General features: G+C 37.5%; 1 protein-coding gene across 6 annotated transcripts in view; it reads right to left on the reverse strand.

Moving 5' to 3' along the window:
• The window catches only part of LOC124949389 (ELAV-like protein 2), a 34157-nt gene that overhangs the window by 10514 nt on the left and 13643 nt on the right, over positions 1–10000 (reverse strand). The window contains exon 1 of one of the 6 annotated variants that reach the window (XM_047494387.1): positions 5206–7384. The exons of 4 other annotated variants lie outside the window; for them this stretch is intronic. The gene's annotated coding sequence lies outside the window, so the exon portion shown is untranslated. Of the gene's footprint in view, positions 1–5205; positions 7385–10000 lie in introns of those variants that run through there. One more of the 6 variants, XM_047494386.1, reaches the window with a different exon arrangement.

A 10000-nucleotide genomic window follows, 5' to 3' on the forward strand; every position in this document is an offset into this window, starting at 1 on the left:
TAATATTCGAAAAGAGGATATAAAAGATTCTAAACAAACGAAAATGAAAAAATTTTCGAGCATGGTCATATTTTTTTTTTTTTTTTTTTTTCTTTTTTTTTTCTTAACGATATTTATATCATTTTTCCTTGTAGTTGTAATGTTGGGCAAAAAAAAAAAAATAAATTAAAAATTGTCAAAAAATCGGATACAGCGAGGAAAAAATCTTACAGAATTTGTAATTCGGAAACTTCCGAAATAACGAGTTTTCTAATTAAAAAAAAAAAAAAAAGAAGAAGAAGAAGAAAGGAAAAAGAAAGAAAAAGAAACAAACAGAATTACGTATATCATCTGATTCTAATTCGGATTTTGACAAACTTAACATAATAGCGAGAGAGAATAATACGATGATATGGATTTTACAAGAATAGTCTATTCAAGAATAAATCGAAATCGATATAATGCCGAGGATAATGCAGTTGAGTGGGATTAAAAAAAAAAAAAAAAAAAAAAAAAAAGAAAAAGAAAAAGATTTTAATTAACGATGCAGCAAACGAATGCATTCGAACGTAGAATCTCGACAATGTCATGTGCGAAAAGAAATTTTGAGAGTATACCTTAAAAAATGATATCTAGTACGTACGAAATTGACATCTCTTATATAGCGTGTTCCATCGTACGACGTATCTCAATTTTACCAATGTTACCGGACTTTATATAAACCCGGTGTGTATATATATATATATATATATATACATGAAATGTCACACCCGTATATACGGTTGACGTGGCTAATTTGGAACTTTACCTGTCACCCAAAATCGGGTAATATGGGCCGATCAACGTGTTAAAAAAAGAAAAGTCTTGTACGTAATACATCATGATGGTTAGAGATGGATAGAGAGTAGGGAGATGGGGTTGGGCAGTGAACTATTCGTTGAGAAACACTGCTATATAGGGTGTGTTACATATAAGAGAGAGAGAAAGAGAGAGAGAGAGAGAGAGAGAGAGAAGCGAGTATGTATACACAGCTGCTACGGACATCATACATACATCATACTTATATATATATATATATATGTGTGTGTGTATATATCAGCAGCACGAGCCGGCTAGGTATATTTTAATTCCCTCTTTCTCTCCCTTTCTTTTTCTATCCTTTTTGCACCGCCGTCACAACTTCCCTTCGGTCTCTCCTACCGTCCAGCCCCTTTCCTTTCCCCTTCCTCTCCCCCAGACCCCTCGACCCACCTCGATCGCTCTTCACTGCCTCGCGAACAACGTACGCGGCCATCAGCTGTCCTTAGGGTCCCTTCATATGGAACTCGCGTAAATATATGGACGCACGCAGGCAAACGCAGACAAGCGAGTCGAAGCAGTCACTTTCACTACTACTACTATTACTACTACTACCTACTACTACTACCACCATCGCCACCACCACCCGTTGGTGGGCACCCCAAACGCGAGCTGTCCACGATGTCCTGGGGGTAATAGATAGATAGGTTTCTATTATGTTCCTCAGAGGGCAATGGCGATTCCCATAGTATTTTATGAAGGTTCTCAATATGTGAGAGCTTTTGTACTATATTAATAATTTGGATTAAACGGGAAGATTGTTAAAAAGTTGTACTTGAATAAGTACGAGCCGGGGTAGAAGATAAAGAAAACATTTTCTTCCATCTTTTTTCAAAAATTGACTAAAGTAATATTTAATTTTGGATAATATTGAGAACCACTGGCAGATGGGGCACCGACTAGGATCTCAACATACGGCGAAATGAAAAGCGGTAAAGAGCAAAAGCGATATGAAAGAGAGTCCGTATTGTACTTGCTCGATGGGCAATTGTGTGTGTGTGTATTTTTTTTCTTTTTCTCCTACTCCTCCCCCCCTCCTCTCACACTCTCATTTTTAACTGGAAGAAAAAACAGATATAGGACGACGTAAGATAATAAAATTGTTTTTTCGTACGCGAAAATGTAATTTTTTTTCGGAAAATGAATTATAAAAAAAAAGAGAGAGACAGAAAAAAAAAACATGAGATAATTTTAGCGTAAATCGTTGAAAAGAATAAATTTCTTTATTGCTCTATATTCGTCGTGATATAAAGGATTAAGTTAAAAATAAAAGGAATATGAGAAGATAATATTAAATGTAAAAGGCTATAATAAAAAGGGTATCAAAGGGTAGGTCCCGGAGAATCTAATCGGAATCATGCCACCTACGATCATCAGTGTTCACGATATAATATTCGTTCGAAAAACATAGGAGTAGAGCAAACAGAAGCTAAAGTTCGTCCAAATCGATCGAAATTTCAATCGGCCGACACAGATGTATATATTTTATATATATATATATATATATATATATATATATATATGTATAAATACATACATAGTTCTATAGAAAAATGATAGGTCGTTATTATTATCTTCGTATAACTCTAATTATGGGGAAACACGGGAGGAAGTTAAGTGACACACCGCAGGTGGTTTAAACGACGTAGAAACGTTTTCTTCCTAACTAACACTGTTTGTTGTTGCGATGAAAGGAATATAAATAGGAAGAAAGAAATAGTTTAAGGGTATTTACACAAATAAGAAAAAAAAAGAATAAATAAATAAATAAATAAATAACTATAATAAATAAATAAATAAATAAAAAAAGAAAGAAAATGCAAATAAAAAGGTCGACATGTGCGTGCGTAGGAGTATTCGCGTGCTGAAAAATGTAATATATGTATATACATATATATATATATATATATATATATATATATTATATATATATATATGTATGTATTTATGTATGTATATCTATGGGCAAGTTTTATCGTGGCACCGCATCTTTGTCGTTATCGATCGACGCGAGCGCGCACTCACCAACGACGCGCGTATTTTAGGACTCCTCCACAATGGAGGCCGGAAGAGATAGATAGATAGATAGATAGATAGATAAAAAGAGAGAAGGGAGGAGAAGGAAAGAGGAAGAGAGAGAAACGATATACTACACACCATAAGGAATTATCATAGTTCGTTGCTCTGACTTCAAAATGGCGAGTTTTCGGCGTGAATACAGTAGCATCATTTTGTTTATCCAGCGTAACAACAATGAATACAATGCGGACCAATATCTATGTAATAACGAAATACACGCATATATATATATATATATATATATATATATATATATATACGTATACATATGCATATACGCAAGTTTATGCAAAGGGTTGCAACTTCGTTTAAGGCATACGACGAACGATGGACGACAACGTCGTACTCTACACTCTATCAGAATTCAAATGTATGCGAATAAATACACTACTTTGCATTTTTAACCTCTTTTCCAATCCTGGAAAATAATATATATATATATATTAATTCCTTGGATATCTTTACCAAATTCATCTTTACGTTTAATTGAATCTGAAATTTCTCAATAAAACGACTAAATATTTCAGACGCTACATAATCATATACACATACACACGCACAATGTGATTAGACTTTACTATACAATAAAACTATAGAACAATTTTACGAACGATGTTTTAGTGAAAAAGAAGAAAATAGAAAAAATATGCTATAGTACAATGGAAGAACACGCGATACTCCCTTAACGAAAGAGAACTGACGGAATTGGAACGAATTTCGTGGAACCGCGAACTTGAACTACGTAATTACGCCATACGAGACAACCTTGCAATTTCTATCATATTTATATTTCACAGGAAGATAAAATTTTTATATAAAGAAAAAAGAAAATTCATATACGACATTTATCATTTATGAATGTAAAACTATTAATAAATGCAATAACGTTCAATATTCAAGATAATTAAGAAAATATCAATCAACAGAATAGCATAAAAAAATAACAATCTTTCAGAACTCATTTTAAATATCGTACCTTTAGTCGTACGAATTTATTTATACAAATTAATAATTCGCATAGTATCCGAAGTTATACGAAATAAGAAATAATTTATCATACCGAATTGTGGGTGTGTGTATGTGTGTATGCGAGATATCTTGAAAAAGACGAAAGCAAGAAGAATAAAAGTTAAAAAAGAAAAAGTATTCATAGTAATAGCAATAGTAGTACTAATAGTAATGAGTAACGATGATAGTAGTAGTAGTAGTAGTAGTAGTGATAGTACTAGAAGTAGTAGTAGAGTAGTAGTAGTAGTAGTGATAGTACTAGAAGTAGTAGTAGAGTAGTAGTAGTAGTAGTGGTTGTTTGTAGTAACAACGCGAGGCACGCGGAGGGTTATTTCTCAAGGGTTAAAGTTCGATTTCCACGAACGCCGGTAGATACGATCTTCGGCCGCTGGCCAGGTGGCCATGGCGACGGATCGTGAAAATCGCGTGGCCGGGACCGATCAATACGAGCGCGGCTGCTACAACGTCTCCGCCCCTCTCTGTTACCCTCCCCTTTGCCGTACAGCCCCCCTACACCCCTTGCCACAAATCCCCTCCCCCACTTCTTTTATGTTCTTCCATCACTCTTTCTCTCTCTTGTTCACTTGGCGTGAGCACACAAGACCAAGAGAGTGAGCGAGATGGATGTATATATATACATATATATATATATATATAAAAGAAAGAAAGAAAGAGAAAGAGAGAACTACACTTCCACCCGAGGCAGTACCATGACGACGCACACGCGCACAAGCGCGCGCGTACACAATCTCACGCACACATAAGTGCGTTGACACGCAGCAGCAGCAGGAGCAGTAACAGCAGCAGTAGCAGCAGCAGCAGCAGCAACGCATACGGAAGGGGAAAAAGAGAGAGGGGGGGAGAGAAGGGAGGAAAGAGAGGGAGAGAGAAAAAAGTATGGGGAGGGGAAGCGCGCACGCTAGACACGCATAGAAAGAGATAAAGATAAGGAAAGAGAGAGAGAGAGAGAGAGAGAGAGAGAATGCGAGAAAAAGAAACGAGAAAGAGAAAGAAAGAGAGAGAAAGAGAGATGGCACGAGCGAGGGGTGAGAACCAACTCGTCGACGTTCCACGAAACTTTCGCGTGGCACGTGCTCTCTCTCAAACGTTCCAGGAGAAGGGAGGAAGGGGAAAGGAAGGAAAGAGAAAAAAAAAAAAGGAGAGGACATAAAAAGAAAAAGTCAAGAGGAGAAAGAGAAAGAAAAAGATGATGATGAAGAAGAAGAAGAAGAAGAAGAAAGAGAAGAAAAGAATGACACAGAGAAAAAGGAGGACGCTTACTTGTATCTTCTTACCTGTCGTCCTTCGTTCACCTCTCTCACTCTCACTTCCCCAAAAAATAATCCAGGCTATCCCTTATCCCTTTGTATATTAATGCGTCTCTATATTCGCTTTATCACAAGTCCAATTTTGTTTTTTTTTTCTTTCCCTTCGTTCGTTCGTTTCTCGTTTCTTTCTGTCTTTTTCCTTTTTCTCTATCTCTATCTCTGTCTCTGTATCTCTCTCTCTCTCTCTCTGTCTCTTTCTCTCTCTCTCTCTCTCTCTCGACTCCTGTCCTTCCTTCTTTCCTTCCGTTCTCCAATTTCTTTCTTTCTTTCTTTCTTTTTTTCTTTCCTTTTTTTTTCCTTTCTTATTATTACCCGGTATCGCACGTGAAATCAAGTACCGAGAAGGAAAGAAAGAAAATCTTTCCTCTTCTTCGCTGCTTTATTTCTCTATTCTTTTTTTTTTTTTTTTTTTTTTTTTTAGTATTATTAATATTATTTATATTTCTTTTTATTTTCTCTTCTCACTCGGAGAGACTCTTTATGTATGTCTCTCTCTCTCTCTTTTTTTTTCTTTTTCTTTAATCTGGTTTCAAAGAAAACTTTGAAACGCGACAGGCCACGAACGGTCTACGTTCTTTTTTCCTCAAGGATCCTCTTCTTGTCTCTATATTCTCGAATGCAGCACGAGTCTTCTTTTTTCTCTATTACTTCTTCTACTATTTCTTCTTCTTCTTCTTCTTCTTCTACTCCTACTACTCTTATCACGCTCTCGCACCACCGCCCGGAACGGAAGGGGAAATCAATGAAAGAAAAGTACAACGACGCGGGCGCACGTAAATCGGCATTTATGTTTCGCCTTTCCCTCGAAATGATACTCTCTCTTTTTCTCTTCCTCTCGCTTTTCCAAGGGAGAGAGATACGCGTTAGTAACACACACGTTTAATTTCACCACGACGACGACGGCGACGACGGCAACGACGACGACGACGACGATGACGACGAAGAAGAAGATGAAAACCGACGTCGTATCGCGCTCATTCGTCTCTTCCTCTATTCCAGGAGGAAAGAGGAGAAGAGGTGAAGGAGGAACGAGGACGTGTGAAGAGAAAGAACTCGCGTGCGAGCTTTGTGTTAACGCGTGTCTACTTATACGTACGTCTCTCTCTCTCTCTCTCTCTCTCTCTTTGTATATATGCGTACGTGCGTATTTGGTGTATATATATATATATATATATATATATATATGATGTCCGAGTATTCTTTCGACGTACACGTTGTATATGTTATGTATTTATATGTGCGCGCGTGTATGCGTATAATTTTCTTCGCGTCGATTAGTTCAAAAAGAGGAAAAAGAGAGAGATAGATAGATAGATCAATAGATAGATAGATAGATAGATAGATAGATAGATAGAAAGAAAAAAAGAGAAAGAGAGAGAGAGAGAGAGACAGTTAGAGCACGAAGGATGAAGAAAAAGGAAAAGATTAAGAAGAGGCGAGATTATGGAAGAAGAAATCGCGAGACGATAAATTAAAGCGTTAAATACTAGACTAAGGAAACAGAAGGAACGACGCGTTACGGGCGGAGGCTACCTAGAGACTGAACGCACACGTCCCTTCGCGAACGACTCGTAACACGACTCGAGACGAGTCAGCATACGCTCGGTCGTACTCGGCGTGTGTTCGGTAAACTTCGGCTGATACTACGGTAGCGACACGAGCGACGAGCGCGACACGAGCGACGAACGATGAGGACGACGACAACGACGACGGCGACGACGACGGCGGCGATGATGACGATGATGACGATGACGACGATGACGGCGATGACGGCGGCGGTGGTGGTGGCGGTGGCGGTGGCGGTGGTGGCGGTGGCGGTGACGGTGGTGGCGGCAGCGAGCGTGTACGCAACACCCCTCCTACTGTTACGACGACGCTATGATTCGCTTCGCTCGTTCTTCACTCTTCTTTTACCCTTCCCCTCTTGTTAGGGAGGGTTTCATGATCGAACCTTAAAGGAGGGGAAAAAAGGGACGAATTTACGGATGCCATCGATCTCTCGGAGACATCTCCACTTTGCTAAATTTCGATGCTGCTGTAAGAATATTCCTTTCGAAAAAGTGAGAAATTATAAAGAAGAAATAAAAACAATAAGACCGTCGTGTTCGATGTCGACTTTCTTTCTTTCTTTCTTTCTTTCTTTCTTTTTCTTTTTTTTTTTTTTTTTGTTTTTTTTCTTTCTTTACTTTAATCTTCCTCGATATTACGACGATTTGTCCAATGTTTTATTAATATTGTTAATTGGAGATTAATGAATAGAGAATGTTATGAGAATCGATCCTTTTCGAATACATATATACATACATATGTATGTATCTACGAGTATCCCTTCATCGTATGCTATTGAAAAGAGTGCGTTCCCTTCGAAGTCTCTCGCCTACCCCCTTCATCCTCTCATTGTAGATCACAACCACCCCCTTTACGTTTTTTCATCCGGTCCAACTACCCTATCGCATCGAGATAAGGGTCCTTCTTTAGCCTCGTTCAACCTTCCCCTTAGTATCCCAAACGAATTCCCTCGAAACCACAACCTATGCTACCGTAAGGACAACGCGAAACTTTCATCCTCTAACTACAAGATATACGACACGTTCAAGGTTTCTCTCTCTCTCTCTCTCTCTCTCTTTCTCTTTTTTTCTGTCTCTCTTTTTTTCTTTTTCTTTTTTTTTTCTTTTTTTTTTTTTACTCTTGCCTATTCCATTACACCATCCTCGTTTATAGTCATAAAGTTGGGATGGAATTTAAAGAAGAGAAAAGAAAAGAAAAGATGTGATGATTAACCTTGATATTAAATATTCAATACAGGTACGTTACGTTCATTTTGGTGAATTTTTTACGATTCTCATTGAGATCTCTTAGATCCTATTCCTTTCATTGTTGAAAAAGGTGGACGAACTTTCGAATTCTGAGAAAAGAAAGTTCACCGGCCAAGAACACCTTACCTATATCTTCCCTTTCCCCCTCCCAGTTTGGATTATCTTCCTGCTCCAATTCACTTCCATCGGTTCATCGATCCCCACTTCCGTTTGGACACCTTTACAAATCTGGGACGTGCCGCGCACACGGTATCACCTTTCGTTTCGTCCTACGAGACGCAAGGGATACGTGCAGCTTAGAATAGAGTTTCTGGAGATCATCCAGCTTTGCTAGGTTTTTCTCTTTTTATTTTTTTTTTGTTTTTTCTTTTTCTTTCTTTCTTCATACCAACACATTCTTTTCTTCTTTCATCACAACCTTGCACTACTGATGACCTTGAATCGTTACGAAAACGATTAACTCCTTTTACTGTTTCTTCTCTCTCTCTTTCTCTCTCTCTCTCTCTCTCTCTCTCTCTCTCTCAATTGACCTTACAATGACATTTCTTTAGATAGATGGTTGGTACTCTTTTTGAAGAAAAAAGAAAGAAAAAAATATAGAGATCTATAATGCGACAGTCATAGGTCAATGGAGTGAAAGTGAACTCATGAGTGACCTCAACTCGAAATTTTTCGCACAAGCGGAAATTTCCTTTCTTTCCCTCTGTCTGTCTCTGTCTGTCTATCTGTCTATTTGTCTCTCTCTCTTTCTCTCTCTCTCTCTCTTCTCCCCTCCCCCTCCTCTCTCTCTCTCTCTCGAAAACGATGACGGACCAAAATTATGCAGCACTGACGAAACGAACCGGTGAAAACTTGGCTGCCGTGCCAATAACTACACTCTCAGAGTTTTTGGATACTTATTTCCGTTACCGCGTGCCGTAGAAGCTATGTCGAACAGTAACTTTCTTTTCGATGATACGTGATCGTTTTGTCTCGAATAAAAGAGAAAGGAAAAATCGTACAAAGTATACGAGAAACAACGGAATTATATAGTGCTCGATTTGACTTATATTTTGGAAACAAAAATTTCTGTTCGAATAAAAATGTATTTCCGGCGAAGATTATAAATAGATTTAGCGGAAAACAAAAAAAGAAAACGCTATTCCTCGGACTTACTAAGTTCATTTATTCTTTTGGCATTTCTTTATCCCGATAACTTTCGCAACATTTTTGCCTCACTATACTCGTAAAACTGTTAGGAATGAATATTTATACATACATAACATCGGCCTCGTAAATCCTATTTTCAAGTAATTTTTGAGTTATTCTGTGTGCTTATGGGAACTTATCGTTCGATAAATCGAAGATCAATATTTTTGTGATACAATGATTGAAATAATATTATCGAATTATTTTATACGCTGGATTGAAATAATATGATATCTACTTAGAAAAGGACTTACGTTTAATCCATTCGATCGGTCTGATCGTTTATCCTGTTAATTCTTCGTAATTAGAAAGTGATCAGATAAATCTTTAAATAAATAATAAATTAGAAAATTAATTAATTAACGCAATTGTCGGTTTATTTTTAATCGGTATCAGTATACTCTCAATAATTAAATAATTTATTATCAAAAGAATTAAAAGAAATATTGCAATTAGCAATTAGTTATCGAGGGTAAAAGAAATTAAAAAAAAGAAAAAAAAAATAATAAAAAAAAAAAAAAAAAAAATAGTCGTCCACAGTAAGGGGGGAAAGGTTTCGTAACGATCGTGTATCTCAAAGAATGGAAGCAAACGCAGCCGACTCGACTGCCGTTCCGTTCCGTCTAGTCATGATCCAGCTGTCGTAATTTATATTTTTCGAGGGTTAGACCTACGCGGCAGTCATCGATCCGCATTAGAAAAGGGACGGATGTAATTGCACGTCGGCCATAGTTCGGTCAAAAT

The sequence above is a fragment of the Vespa velutina genome, chromosome 5, assembly GCF_912470025.1.
Source record: "Vespa velutina chromosome 5, iVesVel2.1, whole genome shotgun sequence".
NCBI lineage: Eukaryota > Metazoa > Arthropoda > Insecta > Hymenoptera > Vespidae > Vespa > Vespa velutina.